Source organism: Ailuropoda melanoleuca, chromosome X (genome assembly GCF_002007445.2).
Source record: "Ailuropoda melanoleuca isolate Jingjing chromosome X, ASM200744v2, whole genome shotgun sequence".
Lineage (NCBI taxonomy): Eukaryota > Metazoa > Chordata > Mammalia > Carnivora > Ursidae > Ailuropoda > Ailuropoda melanoleuca.
In genome coordinates, this window is record NC_048238.1 from 57,182,122 (window position 1) to 57,203,502 (window position 21,381).

The window sequence follows — 21,381 nt, forward strand, 5'->3', positions numbered from 1 at the left end:
TGAGGGGCAAAGCCTATTCATTGACTGGTAATCACAAACAGGGCCAGCTTCATTGTTTGTGACCAGTACAGTCACACAGGGCCCCACACCCAGAAGGCTGACTCACAATTTCCAGCACAAATGCCCTTGGATTTTTTGATAATGGTTTAACAGAAGTCCTGTCCAAAACGTTCCAACCTCTCTTCACACAGGGGGCCATTTATGGTGCAGCGAGGCCTGGCTAAGGCCCATTGAAGTAAACATTTGATTACCCCAGCTGCTAACAATTCTTCCTTTCAAGGCCTTTTCCTCAGCAAACTCTTCCCAGAGTTTTAGGGATAAGGGCAAGACTAGAGAAGAAAGCCAGAAGCAAAGGACCAAGCCCTGATGGAGAGGCAATCAGAAGAGGACAATGTTGTTCCCCACTACTCCCATTATAAGCTGATCTCCACTAGGTCACCACGGTTCCTCTTGCTCAAGGACTTGGTAGCACTTTTCCCTAGTACCAGAGCCATGGCTCCCAGGTGGGTATTGCTTCCAAGAGGCATTGCTGGCTATAGGACACCGCTGTGTCTGGTGCCTGACGTGTGAAACCACTGGAGCTCTACACCTCCGTTTAAGGTGACTGACAGAAACTGCTCTTTGAAGTCTGTTTTACCACAGCTAGACGATAGCTTCTGCAGCCATCATTGTGTTGCTAGTTCATAAAGGCTGCTTCCCATTAAATAAATAGATGCATCCAAACTGGACTCTTCCAATTCTTGAGCTCAGACTTAGAGGAAAAAGTTGACCTTTTGAATCTTACACTCCAAAGAGGAATACACGATTTTCAACATTTTTCTTTTGCTTTACTTGAGCCCTGTTTTTTTCTGTTGTTATAGGTTTTTAGAAGTACAGGTCAATCTATCTTGACAGGAACTGATTTGGATAAACTAGCTGAGCAATGTTCTCAGGCATATGTGAGGGCTTCCTGGTCCCTAGACTTGCAGGCGACTTGTCTCCCAACCTTCCTCTTAATAAAACAGATACACTTTTTAAATATCTAATCCCCTAATAGTGGGAACACTGGTCCTGAAGCTTCCTCAAGCAGCCCCATTCACTCTTCCAGTTGCCTGATGGACATTTACCAAACGATCTGAGGCTCATGGTCATGAGCACCCCGTGCCCTTTTCCCTTCAGCCACTCTCTTAGCCTAGACCGCACCTTGGGCACCATTGGATTTGTGGTCACAAAGGCTTCTAGTCACTTGGCCACAATTAACTCTACATTGTATTTCTCCACAGATTTGCTGCCCATTGCATTCCTTTTTTTTTTTAAGATTTTATTTATTTATTTGAGAGGGAGAGTGAGAGAGAAAGAGCATGAGTTGAGGGAGGAGCAGACTCCCCGCTGAGCAGGGAGCCCAATGCAGGGCTCGATCCCAAGACTCCAGGATCATGACCTGAGCTGAAGGCAGACGCCCAACCGACTGAGCCACCCAGGCGCCCCTGCCCATTGCATTCCTATTATGAGCTCCAAAGAGTAGCCTCTCATCAACACTGTTTGGCCAGGTAATAAATGTCTGCTTCTTCGCAAGTTTCCTGAATCAGTGGTAGCTGGGTAACTTATAGTTTGGGATCTCTTCCAGGAATATCAAGCTAGTAACATCCTCACGCTCGTAAAACATCTTGATGCTGGCCAGCTCTCTTTCACTTTGGCACATTCGCTGTGCAGATAGTGGTTATTGACCACACACAAGGTTTTCCAACTGGTGTTGATGGCATTCTGGATGTTCTCAAAGATATCTTTACCTGGTACAAAGTCCCAGTGATGAAGACAGAGCTTAAAGGTGGGTTGGCCACCTTCTTCTAGGGCTGGAACAAGTTCTTCTTCGTGTACCCACTGCCCAGCAGTAGCAGTGAAAGAGATAAAGCCATGATAGATGAACTCCTTTATCCTATACTGTCGGGTTCGGAGAGCAAACCCCGAGACGGGGAGTGAAAAGATTACTCCAGACACCTTAGTAGGAGAAAGGAGAGGCCTGGGGACCAGACGCTCTAGTGGCAAAAGGCCCGGAGCCAGGCTTTGTCTCCACTTTTATTAGGGTCTTAGCAACATATCAGGCGCAAGCACGAAGCAAGGAGGAAGGTGTAACCTTAATGGTCAGGATAATATATGGGGCAGCGTGTGATAAGGACGAGGAGGCAAGGAGTCCGTGAAGTACGTGACTACCACAGTTGCCTGTTTTTCTTCAAAATTTAAACATGTACTCCCTAGATGAGAGCCTTGAGCCGCAGTAAGAATCTGGACGCTTTCAGCCAAGAAACTTCAAAGGAGGCCCAGTGTTCTAGGCACTCCTCTTTGCTTTTCGATTAGTCTCATCCAGGGAGGCACATACGAATCCGATTTTGTCTGGCCAGGCACTGTGAATTCCCACACTATACCACTTGGCCAGGTGCCAGGCCTGAAACACATAGAGCCCATACCGTAGAGATGAAGTTATATTGGCACCAAACCAAGAGAAGACCATGGTTATGAGGACTGGACTGAAGGAACAGAAGAAGTCAACACTTGCCAGGTCAAAATTAGACAGCATTTTCAAAATATATCAACAAACTCTGGGTATTTGGCTGCTGACAGAGGTAACTTCAAAGGTAGGGAATATGGGCATTTGCTGTCTTCATTGACTAGTTCTTGAGCCACACATTGTTACAGTCACACTGAAGTTTGTTCTCATAGAGATCAAAGTACATCTGAAACTTCAGATTCTCCAGATGATGTTGATTATGACGTTGAGGTTGTTAAATCTTAAAGAGAAGACCTGAAAGCTTTCCAAACCAGAGAGCATGCCAGGAATCAATGACTCTAAGTTGTTTTCCAGGCACAGCATTTATAGTCTTTTCAGTTTTAGGAATAAAAAATTATTAAACAGAGATTTTGGTCTTCAGCTTTTGTTCCTGAGATAGCCAACTTTGTGAGATTAGTCAGGGAATCAAATTGGAGGTGGTCCAGAAATACCACAGAATTTTTTCCTAGGAGTAGCTCCTGCAAGCCATTCAGTCTTTGAAAAAAGTTGGTTGGAACAACCAAATCCCATGTACTTGTCCTTCTAGGTTGAGTTGTTTCAAAGACCTAAAGTTCATAAATGGAGGAAACGGCAAAGTCCTAGTGACTTCATACCTGTGGGAATTCACAGTGCCTGGCCAGACAAAATCGGATTCGTATGTGCCTCCCTGGATGAGACTAATCGAAAAGCAAAGAGGAGTGCCTAGAACACTGGGCCTCCTTTGAAGTTTCTTGGCTGAAAGCGTCCAGATTCTTACTGCGGCTCAAGGCTCTCATCTAGGGAGTACATGTTTAAATTTTGAAGAAAAACAGGCAACTGTGGTAGTCACGTACTTCACGGACTCCTTGCCTCCTCGTCCTTATCACACGCTGCCCCATATATTATCCTGACCATTAAGGTTACACCTTCCTCCTTGCTTCGTGCTTGCGCCTGATATGTTGCTAAGACCCTAATAAAAGTGGAGACAAAGCCTGGCTCCGGGCCTTTTGCCACTAGAGCGTCTGGTCCCCAGGCCTCTCCTTTCTCCTACTAAGGTGTCTGGAGTAATCTTTTCATTCCCAGTCTCAGGGTTTGCTCTCTGAACCCGACGATACCTAGTGGTTTCATAAGGCTTAATTTAAGTTTATTAAAGCTTAGACTCAAAACTTCTAGATTTTCAAGGCCCAAGAAAAAGCCTGCTTGAAAACTTGACGAGAATTGTACGCCACACCAAGTTCGTAGAGGTAAGTGAGGTCAGGAAATGCATTCTTCTCTATAGCTTTCAGGCAGTTTGGGGAGAGAATCAAAACTTGGAGTTTCTTCAGAAACTGAGAGGTTCCATGCTCCAGAGTGCGAATATTGTTGCCTCCAAGATCTATACTCTCTAAATTTGGAAACTGAGCAAGGGAGTATCTGTCCATTTTCACTATTCAGCACCCAGCCAACTTGAGTTCCTTCAATGAATATTGCCCATAGAAGGCCACCTTATGGATGGGATTTCTAGAGAAAAAGAGAGATTGTAGGTAGGTACCTCAAGGGTGAAAATGCAAAGTCTGGAAAATCTGTTAAGCCTGTTTTGGCTCAAGTCTAAGGATTTCAAGTTCTGGAGGGTACTCTAGGTCCTGCTGCGGACAAAGGGAAGTTGGCACTAGTTTAGACCCAGGCTATACAAGGCTATGCCCAAGGCTGGGTAGCACCATACTCACTGTCATTGAGGTAAACCAGATCATTTCTTTGGCTCAGGTCAAGGGACAAAAGCCTGGTCTAGTTGGCAAGGCACTTTATGCCCCCTGCATCAGCGGCATTTTCCTGAAAAACCAAATTCTCTAATATGGGTACGATTCTGAGGAGGGGACACACTGTGTTTAAGTTCTAGTGACCACCCCTAAACTCCTGGTTATTCAGGTTTCTTTGCCTTAGATTCTGTAGGTATTCAGCTAGAAGTATCTCCAGTGTCACCAACACTCCACTCAGATTCAAGCTCCTCAGTTGGGGTAGTTTCCAGATCTCCTTTCGGGATGACATGAGGGCTATTCAGAGAGACATCCAGAGTGGTCAGATTAGGGAAATTTAACTCCCTTAGCTTGCTCCCCTGCAGGCTTAGCTGGGTCAGGGGGACCAGTGACCTGGGCCTGTGGTCCAAGGAGATGATGCTGTCATTGGTAAGATCAAAGTATTCCAGGTGTGGAAGAAGATGCTGGACTGCTTTAAGAATATCGGAAAAAAATGGTAATAAAGTTTTGAGATAAGCTTAAATCTTTTAGTTCGGCAAGAGGGACAAAGGCATTTTTGTGAATATGGGCAATCTGATGGTGGCTCAGGAGCAAAGTCTACTAGTTGGACAGGCCCTCAAAGGAGCTGTTCAAACTTTGAATCTTATTTTCTTCTAAACTCAAAAGGGTCAGGTTTTCAAGTCCCTGAAAGGCCCTCTCATCAATCCTCTAGATGGAATTCCATTCCAGTTGCAAGTCCACCAGAGCAGACACATTAGTGACGCAATAAGGAGGAAGAACCTGAATTTGGTTCTGTCAGGCTGAGTTGAGCAACGTGTCCAGGGATATCACAAACGGCATCTGTCCGGGTGGTGATCTCCTTCCAAATGCAGACGTCATGGGGAAGGTCTGATTCGTCCTGCGTGCATCTACTGAGCACGTATGTCTCTGCCAAAGACCGTAGAGAACACCCGATTAAAACGAACCAGAGCTGCTGAGAAGGCAGGAGGTCCTCTAAGCCCATCTTGCTGGCCCCAGGCCTCAGAGTTACTATTAGAAACAGAAGTTCCTTTACGTGTGTGGTGCTTTTTTTTGAACGCAGGGCCCTTCCATTTTGACTTTGCTGCAAAGAGAAAAAAGAAAGGTGTTTAGTTTAAATTTCTCTCTCTTAACAAATATTTCATAGCTGCCTCAAGAAAGCTTAAAAAAAATGTGTCCCAAAGTTAATTTCTTTTTTTTTTAAAGATTTTATTTATTTGTCAGAGAGAGAGAGAGCACAAGCAGGGGGAACATCAGGCAGAGGGAGAAGCAGGCTCCGCTTGAGCCCGGCGCCCGAGGAGGGACTTGATCCCAGGACACTGGGATCATGACCTGAAGGCAGTCGCTTAACCAACTGAGCCACACAGGTGCCCCCCCCCAAAGTTAACTTCTAAACCAAATCCATTTCCAAAGCAATCTCTACGTGTGTCAGCAAAGACCAGTGTTGTTTCTTCTATAATCAAAGTTAGCATATGGAGGCAGGGGCAGCGAATGCGTATTTGATTTAATTTAAAGAATTAACAGGCTCCCCAACCCTCTTCTCACCCTTGCTCAATAAAACACCTCCCTCACTGTTTGGGATGATACCTGAAATTCCACCACTGGAAATGCATTTGGAGGGGGTCTATGGATCTTAGTCCAGTTAAAAGATACATGGTAGGGGCAAAAAACAAGGTTTACAGGTCATCTCTACCTTACTTAACATAAATGAATAGAGTCCTTGCTTTAAAGCCACCCATTTTACCATGATTTGCATTTACATCCCTCAGGCAATTAAACCCATTATCAGTATGTGGCATTTCTGGTACACAGAAAAAAAATAGAACTATAAAAAACTCAGATCTGTCAATCTACTTTCTGATGTGTGCTGCCCGAAGTTTCTCCAGCTTTGCTTCCCAGTTTCAACCTGTTCCCACTGTCGCTCATGGTAACATAGTGAAAAAGCATCAGCCCAGACAGACCTGGGCTTCCATCTTGTGTCCTTTGACAAATTATGTAACCTTTCTGAACCCGTTTCTACCCATACAGTAGGATAATAACACCTACTTCCTCGTAACACTGTATACATTCAATAAGACAACTTGAAGTGCCCAGCTTGGTGGCTAGAATACTGTGGAGCTCAATAAAAGTTTATTCCTCACCACTTTTCTTTTGCCTTGACACTAGGCCAACATTAGTATACCATCTTTGTATGAGTTTTCTAGTTTTTGTCTCAAGAGCGCTGGTAGCCACAGAAGGAGAGAAACAGTAGAGTTGATTTAATGGCTTATGCACACAAAGATATATTTTTAGCACTATTTGTAATTCTAAGAATGACAAAACAAGCATCCATTATAAAAACTGGTTATATATATATATTAGAATGAATAGAATATATATATATATTTATATATATATATATAATAGAATGGGAATTTCTTAAGTTGGTACTTCTACAATCACAACGGTATTAAAATGAATAGAATCACAAAACATGACTTTGAAAACCTTTTATAAGTAAGACACTTATGGAAGCCTGTAATATTAAGACTCTCAAGAATAACACACAGGAGGACCCATCTGCTTACAACACTAGTAACCCTTGCTATTATCCACTTTTGTAATTTTTGCAATTCTAGTGGTATTAAAGTGATCTTTCATTGCTTTTTATTGACATATTTCTGAATATTTGTGATGTCGAGAATCTTTTCATATATTTGGTAGCCATTTGAGCTTTTCTTTCGGTGACTCCTATCTCAATTTTTCTTTTTTAGATTTTCTTTATTTTTTTAGGTACTATAGCTACAACTTTATTTTTTAATTTTTAAAAAATTTTTAAAGTAATATATCTACAACTTTGTTCGCTTCAAGTTTTTATTTAAATTCTAGTTAGTTAAAATATAGTGTAATATTAATTTCAGGAGTAGAATTTAGCGAATTGTCACTTACATATACAACTTCTTTCTACACTTATAAGTCAAGGGACATTAGTGCTGTTTCCATAATTTGGCTATTGCTGATAACGTTGTTATAAACATCAGGGAGCATATATCCCTTTGAATCAGTATTTTTTTTATCCTTTGGGTCAATGCCTAGTAGTAAGATTGCTGGGTCATAGGGTAGCTCTATTTTTAACTTTTTGAGGACCCTTCATACTGCTTTCTGAAGTGGCTGCACCAGTTTGCATTGCCACCAACAGTGCAAGAGGGTTCCCCTTTCTCTGCATCCTTGCCAACTTCTGTTGGTTCCTGAGTTGTTAATTTTAGCCATTCTGACAGATACGAGGTGGTATCTCTTTGTAGTTTTGATTTTCATTTCCCTGATGATAAGTGATGATGAGCATCTTTTCATGTGTCTGTTGGCCGTCTGTATGTCTCCTTTGGGAAAATATCTCTTCATGCCTTCTGCGCATTTCCTGACTGAATTATTTGTTTTTTGGGCATTGAGTTTGACAGATTCTTTACAGATTTTGGATACAAACCCTTTATCAGATATGTCATTTGCAAAAAATCTTCTCCCATTCCAAAGGTTGCCTTTAGTTTTGTTGATTTTGATTGTTTCCTTCACTGTGCAGAAGGTTTTATCTTGATGAAGTCCCGATAGTTCATTTTTGCTTTTGCTTCCCTTGGGTCCAGAGATGTGCCTGGTGAGAAGTTGCTATGGCCAAGGTGAAAGAGATGCTATCTGTGTTCTCCTCTAGGATGTTGATGGTTTCCTATCTCACATTTAGGTCTTTCATCCATTTTGAATTTATTTTTGTGTTTGGTGTAAGAAAGTGGTCAGTTTCATTCTCCTGCACGTTGCTGTCCAGTTCTCCCAACACCATTTGTTGAAGAGAATGTCTTTTTTTCCATTAGATTTTCTTTACTGCTTTGTTGAAGATTAGTTAACCATGTAGTTGTGGGTCCATTTCCTGCTTTTCTACTCTGTTGATCTTTCTGTCTGTTTTTGTGCCGGTACCACATTGCCTTGATGGCTACAATTTTGTAATATAGTTTGAAGTCTGGAATTGTGATGTCTCCAGCTTTGCTTTTCTTTTTCAAGATTGCTTTGGCTCTTCGGGGCCTTTTCTGATTCCATACAAATTTTAGGATTGTTTGTTCTATCTCTGTGAAAAATGCTGGTGGTAATTTTAAAAAGATTTTAGTTATTTATTTGAGAGAGAGAAAGAGAGAGAGAGCGAGCAGGTGGGGAGAGGGGCAGAAGGAGAGAGGGAGAGAGAGAATCCCAAGCAGACTCTGCACTGAGTGTGGAGAGTGACATGGGGCTCCATCACGACCCTAATATCATGACCTGAGCCAAAATCAATGCTTAAGTGATTCAACCACCCAGGTGCCCTGAATGCTGGTGGTATTTTGATAGGGACTGCATTAAATGTGTAGGTTGCTTTGGGTAATATAGACGTTTTCTCAATATTTGTTCTTCCAAACCATGAGCATGGAATGCTTTGCCATTTCTTTCTGTTATCTTCAATTTCTTTCGTAAGTGCTCTATAGTTTTCGAGTACAGATCTTTTACCTCTTTGGTTAGATGTATTCCTAGGTATCTTATAGTTTTTGGTGCAATTGTAAATGGGATCAAATCCTTCATTTTTTCCCCCTGCTGCTTCATTATTGGTGTATAGAAAAGCAACAGATATCTGTACATTGATTTTGTATCCTGCGAGTTTGCTGAATTCATGTATCAGTTTTAGCAATTTTTTAGTGGAGTCTTTCAGGTTTTCTACATAGAGTATCATGTCCTCTGCAAATAGTGAAAGTTTGACTTCTTCCTTGCCGATGTGGATGCCTTTTATTTCTTTGTCGTCTGACTGCCGAGGCTAGGACTTCCAATACTATGTTAAATAACAGTGGTGAAAATGGACATCCCTGTCTTCTTCCTGACCGTAGGGGAAAAGCTCTCAGTATTTCCCCATTAAGGATGCTGTTAGCTGTGGAGTTTTTATATTTGGTCTTTATGTTGTTGAGGTATGTTCCGTCTAAACCTACTTTATTGAGGGTTTTTATCATGAATGGATATTGTCTTTGTCAAATGTCGTTTCTGCATGTACTGAAATGATCATATGATCCTTATTCTTTCTCTTATTGATGTGATGTATCACGTTGAGTGATTTGCAAATATTGACCAGCCTTGAAACCCAGGGTTAAGTCCCACTTGTGGGACCAGCAGTACCACCAGAGTGCAGTGGGGTAGGGCTTGGTGTGAGTGGTTCTGTCCGCCTGTATTGGTGCAGTGCTGCTTACTGACATCAGTTTTTGCTGAGGGGTGTGGGAAGGAAATGGGGCCAGCCAGCTCCCTAGTTCCCAGAGAGGGGAGTTCTTGCCTGCTGCTGTCCGGAAGCCCTCTCAGAAGAGTGAACAATCTTCGTGTGTCCCAGGTGTCCTCAGATCGCTGCCTCCACTCTGTCTGCAACCAGGCTGCCTGCCCACTGGACAGCACAGTGCACCTTGGGGTCTATCCCAGGCGGGCTGGCTGAGTTCTTAAACTCCAGACTTTAGGGACTTGGTGTGGTGGGGACCTAAGCTGGTCCTCTGGGACAGGGTCTCTCTGTGCTGGGACTGATACAGGTTTGTCTCAGAAGGACAGTTGCACCTAAGCGCAGAGGTGTGGAGTTTAGAGTAAAGCACAGCAAAGAGCCAGTGTCCAGGTTAGTTGCCCTCAGCAGGAATCTCTGTGTCTATGCTGTGGGGCAGGGGAGGATAATGGTGCCCCCAGTCTCTTTTGTCCCAGGAGAGGCAATGCCACCTCTCCAAGATGTGTTCCAAGAAGGTGAAACTGTCTTTCCCAGTGCGTTCCAGGGAATCCTCAGATTGGGCTGTCTGCCAGCTGCAGGGCTATCCACAGGAGTACTGCAGCACCCTCAGGGCTCCACATCAGCCACGCTGGGGACCTCTACAACTCCAACATTTGAGACCAGCTGGTTGTAAAAACTCACGAAAATCAGCCCCTCTCATTTTCCCATTCAATGGCTTTGGGGAAATGCTTTCCTTGTGCAATTCCCTGGGTGCTCTCCCGCCTCTCTCCATGACAGGGGCTCTCTCACGTCTGGAGAACCTGGGCTCCATCTCTCCCCCACACCACATCTTCACACCTCCTACCTTCCATGATATGGCCTCTTCTGTCCCTCTAGTTGTGCAGTTTTTTTCTGTCAGTCCTCAGATTGATTTCTTGGGTATTCAGAATGATTTGATATTTAGCTGTCTGTGTTTGAGGGACAACACAAGCCTAGGGTTGTGTTCCTACTACTCTGCTGTCTTAGATCCTCCATTCTCAATTTCCAGATAGGAATGAAATAGTATGGCATTTGTCTTCTCTGACTGGCTTATTTCAGTTAGCATCATGCTCTCTTGTTAATGCATCCATGTTACTGTAAATGGGATTTCATTCATTTTTATGGCTGAGTAATATTCCATTGATTATATATGTACCACCTCTTCACCATCCATTCATCTTTCAGGGGACACTTGGGCTGCTTCCGTGTTTTGGCTGTTGTAAATCATGCTTCAGTAAACACAGGGGTGCATATATCTTTTTGAATTAGTGTTTCCATATTCTTTGGGTAAATACCTAGTAGTGTATTTACTGGATCACAGGGTAGTTTTAATTTTAATTTTTTGAGGAATCGCCATAATCTTTTCCACAGTGGCTTGCCTTCCACCAACAGTGCATGAGGGGTCCTTTTTCTCCATATCCTCGCCAATACTTATTGTTTCTTGTGTTTTTGAATTTAACCATTCTGACAGGTATGAGGTGATATCTCACTGTAGTTTTGATATGTCTTACCCTGATAATTGGTAATGTTGAGCATTTCTAAATGTGTCTCTTGGCCACCCATATGTCTTTTTTGGAGAAATGTCCGTTCATGTCCTCTGCTTTTTTTGATTGGATTATGTTTTTTGTTGTTGTTGAGTTGTATAAGTCCTTTATATATTTTGGACACTAACCCCTTATCGGATATATCACTTGCAAATATCTCCTATTCAGTAGATTGTCTTTCAGTTTTGTCAATTGTTTCCTTTGCTGTGCAGAAGTTTTTTTTATTTTGATGTAGTCCCAATCATTTATTTTTGCTTTTACTTCCCTTGCCTCAGGAGACATATCTAGAAAAATGTTGCTACAGCAGATGTTAGAAAATTACTCTCTTCTAGGATTTTTATGGTTTGATGTTGCACATTTAGGTCTTTAATACATTTTGAATATATTTTTCTGTATGATGTAAGAAAGTGGTCCAGTGTCATTCTTTTGCATGTAACTGTCAAATTGTCCCAACACCATTTGATGAGGAGAATTTTCCCCATTATATATTGTTGCATTCTTTGTGGAAGATTAATTCACCATATAATTGTGGATTTATTTTGGACTCTCTATTCTATTCCATTCCATTGATCTATGTGCCTATTTTTGTGCCACTACCATCTGCATTGATTACTATAGCTTTGTTGTGTATCCTGAAATCTGGGATTGTGATACCTCCACTTTTGTTCTTCTTTTTCAAGATTACTTTGGCTATTTGGAGTAGTTTGTGATTTCATAAAAATTTTAGAACTATTTTTTTTCTGATTCTATGAAATATGCTGTTGGTGTTTTGATAGAAATTTCATTAAACCTGCAGATTATTTGGGATAGTATAGACATTTTAACAATGTTTTTTTCTCCTAAACCATGAGCATAGAATATCTTTCCATTTGATTATGTCATCTTCAATTTCTTTCATCCATGTTTTATGGTTTTATAGTTTTCAGAGTACAGGTCTTTCACCCCCTTAGGTATTCTTAGGTATTTAACTCTTTTTAGTGCCATTGTAAATGGATTTTTTAAAATTTTTCTTTCTGCAACTTCATTATTAGTGTATAAAAATGCAACAGACTTCTGTATGTTGATTTTGTATCCTGTGATCTTACAGGATCTATGTATAAGTTCCAGTAGTTTTTTTGGTGGAGGCTGTAGGGTTTTCTATATATAGTAGGTCATCTGCAAATAGTGAAAGTTATACCTCTTCCTTACCAATTTGGATACCTTTTATTCCTTTTTATTCTCTGATTGGGGCGGCTAGGACTTCCAGTACTATGTTGAATAGAGGTGGGGAGAGTGGACATCCTTGTGTTGTTCCTGACCATTGAGGAAAAGCTCTCAGTTTTTCCCCATTAAGGATATTATTAGCTGTTGGATTTTTCATATATCGCCTTTATTATATTGTGGTATGTTCCCTCTAAACCTACTTTGTTGAGTTTTTTTTTATGAACAGATCTTGTACTTTGTTAAAAGTTTTTTCTGCATCTATTGAAGTGATCATATGGTTTTTATCCTTTCTCTTTTTGATGTGATATATCACGTTTGATTTGCAAATATTGAACCACTCTTGCACCCTTGGTTGCGGTGAATGATTTTTTATTTTTATTTTATTTTTGTTTTAAGATTTTATTCACTTATTTGACAGAGAGAGAACAAGCAGGGGGAGAGACAGGCAAAGGGAGAAGCAGAATCCCTGCTGAGCAAGGAGCCCGATGCAGGGCTTGATCCCAGAACCCCAGCATCATGACCTGAGCTGAAGGCAGATGCTTAACTCAATGAGCCACCCAGGCGTCCCATGAATGATTTTTTTAAATGTATTTTTGGATTTGGCTTGCTAATACTTCATTGAGGATTTTTGCATCTATGTTCATCAAAAACATAGGCCAGTAAAACTTTTTTTTAAAGTGTCTTATAGTGGTTTTAGCATCGGGTAAATGCTGACCTCACGTAATAAGTTTGGAAGCTTTTCTTCCCTTTCTATTTTTTGGAATAGTTTGAGACGAATAAGTATTAATGCTTCTTCAAATGTTTGATATAATTTACCTGTGAGGCCGTCTGGTCCTGGACTTTTGTTTGTTGGGAGTTCTTTGAGTACTGGTTCGATTTAATTGTTGGTAATGAGTCTGTTCTAATTTTCTATTTCTTCCTGATTCAATTTTGAGAGGTTATGTTTCTAGGAATTTATCCCTTTCTTTTAGGATGTCCAATTTGTTAGGATATAATTTTTCATAATATTCTCTTATAATCCTTTGTTATTTTTGTGGTCTCGGTTATTAATTCTCTTTCATTTCTGATTTTGTCTCTCTCTCTCTCTCTCTCTTTTTGATGAGTCTGGCTACAGGTTTATCAATATTTTTGATCTTTTCAAGGAAGCAGCTCCTGGTTGCATTGACCTGTTCTGTTTTCTGTTTTTTTTTTTTTAAGTTTCTATTTCATTTATTTTTGCTCTAACATTATTATTTCCTTCCTTCTACTGGCTTTGAGTTCTGTTTGTTCTTCTTTTCCTGGCTCCTTTAAGTGTAAAGTTAGGTTGTTTATTTGAGATTTTTCTTGCTTCTTCGGGTAGGCCTGTATTGCTATAAACTTCCCACTTAGAACTGATGCTGCTGCATCCCATCATGTTTTCATTTTCATTTGTTTCCACGTATTTTTCAATTTCCTCTTTCATTTCTTGGTTGATGCATTCACCGTTTAGTAGCATGTTATTTAATCTCCATGTATTTGTGTTCTTTCCAGATTTTTTCGTGTGGTTGATTTCTAGTGTCATACTGTCATGGTTGGAAAAGATGCATAATAATGATTTCAACCTTTCTGAATTTGTTGAGACTCATTTTGTGACCCAACATGTGATCTCTTTTGGAGAATGTCCTATGTGCGCTTGAAAAGAATAGGTATTCTGCTGTTTGAAGATGAAATGCTCTGTATAGGATGAAATGTTCTGTTAGATCCATCTGGTCCAACGTGTCCTTCAAAGCCGCTGTTTCTTGTTGATTTTCTATTTGGATGGTCTATCCATTGATGCAAGTGCGGTGTTAAAGCCCCCTACTATTATGGTATATACTACTGATTAATTTCTTCATGTTTGTTATTAGCTGCTTTTTTTTTGTTTTGGTGCTCCCATATTGTGTGCATAAATATTTACGGTTGTTATATGTTCTTGTTGAATTGTTCCCTTCATGATTATATAGTGCCCTTCTTTGTCTCTTGTTGTAGTCTACGTTTTAAAGTCTATTTTGTCTCATATGAGCATTGTTCCCCTAGCTTTCTTTTCACTTCTATATGCTTGTGTCTTTCCAACCCTTCACTTTCTAGCCCTTCACTTTCTTTTTTTTATAATAATTTTTTATTATGTTAGTCACCATACAGTATATCCTTAGTTTTTGATGTAATGTTCCATTCTAGCCCTTCCCTTTCAATCTGCCTGTGTCTTTAGATCTGAAATGAGTCTCTTGTAGGCAGCACATACATGGATCTTACCTTTTTATCCATTCTGTCACGCTATGTCTTTTGATTGGAGCTTTGAGTCCATTTACATGCAAAGTAATTATTTATAGGTATGAATGTATTGCCATTTTGTTACTTGTTTTATGGTTGTTTTTGTAGTTCTCATTTCTTTTCTTCTTTTGCTCTCTTCTTTCGTGGTTTGCTGGTTTTCTTTAGTGATATACGTGGATTCTTTCTCTTTATTTTTTGAATATCTATTGCCAGCTTTTGATTTGTGGTTACCATTAGGCTTCTATGTAACATCTGATGCATGTAGCTATCTATATTAAGTTGATGATTGTTTAAATTTGAACCCGCTCTAGCTATATGGTGCCATACTTTACATCTTTTTATTTTGTGACTCCTTTGACTGATTTTTATAAATATATGTAATTTTACCACTTTTGTGCTTTCTACTTTTTTACTCCTATATGGTCTTTCCTATCCACTTACAGTCCCCCTTAATATCTTGCCACGTCTTTCTGGCATGCATAGTTTCTGCTAAAAAACTCCCTGAGAGCCTAATGGGGTTTCCTTTGCATGTAACTGTTTTCTTTTCTCTTGCTACTTTTTATTATTTTTTTTTTAAGATTTTATTTATTTATTCGACAGAGATAGAGACAGCCAGCGAGAGAGGGAACACAAGCAGGGAGAGTGGGAGAGGAAGAAGCAGGCTCCCAGCGGAGGAGCCCGATGTGGGACTCGATGTGGGACTCGATCCCAGAACGCCGGGATCACGCCCTGAGCCAAAGGCAGACACTTAACTGCTGTGCCACCCAGGCGCCCCCTCTCGCTGCTTTTTAAATGTCCTCTGTATCACTTTTTGCATTTTAACGTGTCTTGGTGTGGACCTCCCTGGGTCAATTTTATTGGGAGCTCTGTTGTGCATCCTTAATCTGGATTTCCATTTCCTTCCCCAGATTTGGGAAATTTTTTACTATTATTTCTTCAAATAAATTTTCTGCCACATTTTCTCTCTTCTCTTCTTCTGGGATCCCTATAATGTGAATGTTTTTATGTTTGATGGTATCACAGAGTCCCTTAGTTTATTCTCATTTGTTTATTATTCTTTTTTCTTTTTCCTGTTCAACTTGATCACTCTCCATTACTTTGTCTTCCAGGTCACTCATCCATTCTTCTGCTTCCTCTAGTCCACTATTTATTTTCTTTGGTGTATTTTTAATTTCAGTTATTGGGTTCTTCATCTCTGACTGGTTCATTTTAATATTTTCTACTTCCTTCCTTGTTGAGGGACTCACTCAGGTCCTCCAGTCTTTTCTCAAGTCCAGTGAGTGTCTTTATGAATATTCCTTTAAATTCTCTATCAGGGGTATTACTTATCTCCATTTCATTTAGCTGTCTTGTCGTGACTTCTGTCCTGTTCTTTCATTTAGGAGATATTCCTCTGTCTCCTAGTTTTGTCTAACTCTCTGTGTCTGTTTCTATATGTTAGGAAAGTCAGTTATATCTCCTACTTTTGAAAGTAGTGGCCTTGTGAAGAAGAGATCCTGTAGTGCTCTGCAGTGCTATATCCCGGTCACCAGAACTTGACACTGCATGGGTGTGTGAATGTGCCCTACTGTTATGACTGAACCATGTTTGCCTTCAGTTGGGTCATCTGCAGTGGCTCTCTTTGCCTATTACAAGCAGTATCTGTTCCCTGTGTTGATAGTGGGCTAGTCCAGGGCCACCTTTGGCTTGAGTTGAGTCAGACCGCATGTGGTCCGATGTGGGTGTTATCTAGCTATATCCATGAGAGAAGGTGAGCCTAGGATCCTCCTACTTCGTCATCTTCCCCAGAAGTTCATTTTCCCCAAATGTATTCTACAAATCTGATTGCTAACTAATTTGAAAGTAAATAAATGCGTATAAATTACAAAATGATTAATCCCGAACCATTGGTTGACAAATTGAAAAAGCCGAATCACCCTCTTCTCAAGTAAACATCCATACCATTTTAGTTGTTTCCAGCTATTTATATTTTAATTAAAAGTGAACCTTTTAAAATGTCTTTTTGTTAATAATTTGGTTTGATTTTTCTTTCAAATTAGTGAGTTGGGTTTTTATTTAGACTTCTTCCCAAGCGCTTCTGCATTTGCAAAATGCAGAATGAATTTACCACATAATATTATTGGATAAATTAGATAATATATGTTATAGGCTGAAATGTGTCCCTCCAGACTTCATACTTGAAGCCCTAGCCACCAGTACCTCAGAATGTGAATGTATTTGGTGATAGTTCCAGGAGGGAAGTTTATAGTAATATGGGCTTGCCTCAAGAAGCAAGAAAAATCTCAAATAAACAACTTAGCCTTTTACATAAAGGAGCTAGAGAAAGAAGAATAAACAAAACTCACAACCAGCAGAAGGAAGGAAACAATAAAGATTAGAATAGAAATAGATGATATAGAGACTGAAAAAAAAACCCACAATAGAACAGATCAATGAAACCAGGAGCTGGTTCTTTGATAGGATCAACAAAATTAATAAGCCTCTAGCCAGACTCATCAGAAGAAAAAGAGAGAGGACTCAAGCAAATGAAATCACAAATGGAAGAGGAGAAATGACAACCAGCACCATAGAAATACAAACAATTAATTACAAGAGAATATTATGAGAAATTATATGCCAACAAATTGGGCCACCTGGAAGAAGTGGATGAATTCCTAGAAGCATATAACCTGCCAGGGCTAAAGCAGGAAGAGGTAAAGGGGTTGAGCAGACCAACTGCCAGTGGTGAAATTGAATCAGTAGTCAAGGAACTCCCAACAAACAAAAGTCCAGGACCAGCAGCTTTGCAGGTGAGTTCAACCAAAAGTTTATTTGTTTTTATTTTTTTCAAAGGTTTTATTCATTTATTTGACAGAGAAAGAGCACAAGCAAGGGGAGAAGCAGGTAGAGAGAGAAGGAAAAGCAGGCTCCCCACTGAGCAGGGAGCCCGACATGGGACTCAATCCTAGGACCCTGGGATCACGACCTGAGCTGAAGGCAGATGCTTAACCAACTGAGCCGCCCAGGTGCCCCTCTACCAAATGTTTAGAGAGGAGTTGATGCCTGTTCTTAAAGTATTCCAGAGGGTAGAGGAGGAAGGAGGACTTCCAGTTTCATTCTGTGGGGCTGGTACCCCGATACCAAAACCAGATGGAGACATCATGTAAAGGGCAAACTGTAGGCTGGTATCGCTGGTAAGCCTGGATGCAGGTGTCCTCAGCAGGATGCTAGCAAGCTGAAACTGACAATACATTGAGAAAATTATTTACAATGATTGGATGGGAATTATTCCTGTGATGCAAGTGTGATTCAATATTCTCAAATCATTCAATATGATAAATCACATCAATAAGGGAAAGGATAAAAATCGTATTATCATTTCAATAGTTGCAGAAAAAGCATTTGATGAAGAAGATCGATTCATAGTGAAAACCTTCAGCAAAGTAGGTCTAGAGGGAACATACCTCAACATAATGGCGGCCTTGTATTAAGAACTCACAGCTAGCACCATAGTCAAGGGTGAAAACCTGAGGGTTTTTCCCCTAGGGTCAGGAACAAGACAGGGATGTCCACTCTTACCACCTTTGTTCAACATGGTACTACTAGAAACCCTGGTCACAGCAATTAGACAACAAGAAGGAATGGAGGGCAACCAAATTAGTAAGGAAGGGCTGGAACTTTCACTATTTGCAGAGGACGTGTTACTATACATAGAAAACCCTAAGGACTCCAACGGAAAGCTACTGTAACTGATAAATGGATCCAGTGGAGTTGCAGGATACAAAGTCAATGTACAGAAATGTGTTGCATTCCTATAAACTAATGGTGAGGTGGGAGCAGACGAAATTGAGAAAGCAATACCATTCACAATCGCACCAAAAACAATAAAATATCTGGAAGTAAACTTAACCCAAGAGGTGAGAGACCTGTGCTCTGAAAACCGTAGCATATTAATGAAAGAAATTCAAGATGATGCAAAGAAATGAAGGGACATTCCACGCGCGTGGATTGAAGGAACAAGTGTTAGAATGTCTACATTACCCAGGGCAATCTACACATTTAATGCAATCCTTATCAAAATACCAACAGCATTTTTGAAAGTACCAGAGTGGACAATCCTAAAATTTGTGTGGAACCATGGGGGACCCCAAGTAGCCAAAGCAATGTTGACAAAGGGTTCGTGGTTCCAGACTTCAGATTGTATTGCAGGGCTGTGGTGGTCAGAACAGTATGGTGCTGCCGTGGGAGTGGATGCATAGATCGATAGAACAAAGTGGAAAACCCAGAGGTGGGCCCACAATTGTATGATAAAGGAGGAAAGAATATGCATTGGGAAAAAGACAATCTTTTCAACAAGTGGTGTTGGGAAAACATGCAAAAGAATGAAACTGGACCATTTTCTTACACCATGCATAAAAATAAACTCAAAATGGATTAAAGTCCTAAATGTGAGACCTGAACCGTAAAAACCCTAGAAGAGACCACAGGCAGTAATTTCTCTGACATAGGCCGTGGCAACATTTTTCTAGAAACGTCTCCTGAGGCAAGGGAAATAAAAGCAAAAATAAACAACTGGGACATCAAAATAGAAAACTTTTGCACAGCAAAGGAAACAATCAACAAAACTGAAAGACAACCTGCTGGATGGGAGAAGAAATTTGCAAATTACATCTGATAAAGGGTTACTATCTAAAATAAATGAAGAACTTTTACAACTTAACACTCAAAAAACAAATAATCCAATTTAAAAATGAGTAGAAGGCATGAACAAATATTTCTCCCAAGAAGACATCGAGATGGCGAAGAGACCCGGGAAAAGATGTTCAACATCACTTATTATCAGGGAAATGCAAATCAAAACTTCAATGAGATATCATCTCACACAAGTCAGAATGGCTAAAATGAAGAAAACAGAGGGCAATAGGTGTTGGTGAGGATGTGGAGAGAAGGGAAGCCTCTTGCACTATTGGTGGGAATGCAACCTGGTGCAGCCAACATGGAGTACCATATGGAGGTTCCTCGGAGAGTTGGAAATAGAACTGCCCTATGATCCAGCAGTCACATTGCTGGGTGTTTGTCCAAAAAATACAAAAATGCTTGTTTAGGGGGCTACATGAGCCCCTATGTTTGTTTCAGCATTGTTTACAGTGACCAGATTGTGGAAGTGGCCCAAGTGTTCATTTATGGTTGAATGGATGAAGAAGATGTGGTGTGTGTATACAATGGAATATTGCACAAGAATGAAAGGGAATGAAATCTTGCCATTTGCAGCAGCATGGATGGAGCTAGAGAGTGCAATGCTAGCCAAAATAAGTCAGAGAAAGAAAAATACCATATGATTACCCTCATATGTGGAATTTAAGAAATGAGGCAAACAAATAAAAAAGAGGGAGAGAAGAGACAAACTAAGAAATAGACTCTTAACTATGGATAGCAAACTGTTGGTTGCCAGAGGGGAGGTGGGGGGTGGAATGGGTGAAAAAGTTGATGGGGGTTAAAGAGGCCGCTTATGATGAGCACTGAGTGATGTGTGGAGCTGTTGAATCACTGTATTGTATAACAAAGGCTGGTAAGGATCTCTGTGTTGACTATACCGGAATTAAAATAGAGAACTTAATTAAAAAATAAAGAAATAGGGGCGCCTGGGTGGCACAGCGGTTAAGCGTCTGCCTTCGGCTCAGGGCGTGATCCCGGCGTTGTGGGCTCGAGCCCCACATCAGGCTCCTCTGCTATGAGTCTGCTTCTTCCTCTCCCACTCCCCCTGCTTGTGTTCCCTCTCTTGCTGGCTGTCTCTATCTCTGTCGAGTAAATAAATAAAATCTTTAAAAAAAATAAATAAAGAAATAAAATAAAGCTGGTAGAGTAGGCCCTAATTCAACCTGACTGGTGTCCTTAGAAGAAGAGGGAATGTGTGCACACAGAGAAACACCAGGGATGCAAACGTGTAGAGAAAAGGCCACGTGGGGACACAGTGAAAAGATGGTGGTCTACAAGCCAAGGAGAGAGGCTTCAGGAGAAACCTTGATCTCAAACTGTAGCCTCCAGAACTGTGAGACAAAAAAGTTCTGTTGTTTAAGCCACCCAGACTGTGATATTTTGTTATGGCAGCCCTAGAAAACTAATACAATGTGTAAAACTTGATGCCTGTTCCATAATAAGTACTCAATAATCGTCTCCAATTCAATTAGAGCTTTTTTTTAAAGATTTTATTTATTTATTCGACAGAGATAGAGACAGCCAGCGAGAGAGGGAACACAAGCAGGGGGAGTGGGAGAGGAAGAAGCAGGCTCATAGCAGAAGAGCCTGATGTGGGGCTCGATCCCATAACCCCGGGATCACGCCCTGAGCCGAAGGCAGACGCTTAACTGCTGTGCCACCCAGGTGCCCCTCAATTAGAGCTTTTGACCTAGAAAACTATCTTTGCCAGCCTGGCTCACTAATGTCAAATACGAGTCTTGTCAAAATGTAAAAGATTTCTGGGGCGCCTGGGTGGCTCAGTCGTTAAGCGTCTGCCTTCCCCTCGGGTCATGATCCCAGGGTCCTGGGATTGAGCCCCGCGTTGGGCTCCCTGCTCTGCGGGAAGCCTGCTTCTTCCTCTCCCACTCCTCCCACTTGTGCTCCCTCTCTCATTGTCTCTCTCTCTCTCTCTATCAAATAAATAAGATCTTTAAAAAAATGTAAAAGGTTTTTGAAATCCAAGCATGCTTTCACTTACTGAGCAGAAAGCATGATTTTAAACTCTAATCTAGAGAGAATTGACCTGGCATAGTGGACTAGCAGAAACATACTTCATGAAACTAATTCTCTTTTCCCTTCACTTGCAAATATTAGCTACAGTTCGGTCTTTTCCAATAATACTATTTTGCCTTATGAATTGCTTAG

The 21,381-nt window shown here is 40.8% G+C and overlaps 1 pseudogene; it reads right to left on the reverse strand.

Moving 5' to 3' along the window:
- Positions 1–1,221: 1,221 nt before the first annotated feature.
- Positions 1,222–21,381, reverse strand: part of LOC100469960 — a 44,092-nt pseudogene continuing 23,932 nt past the window's right edge.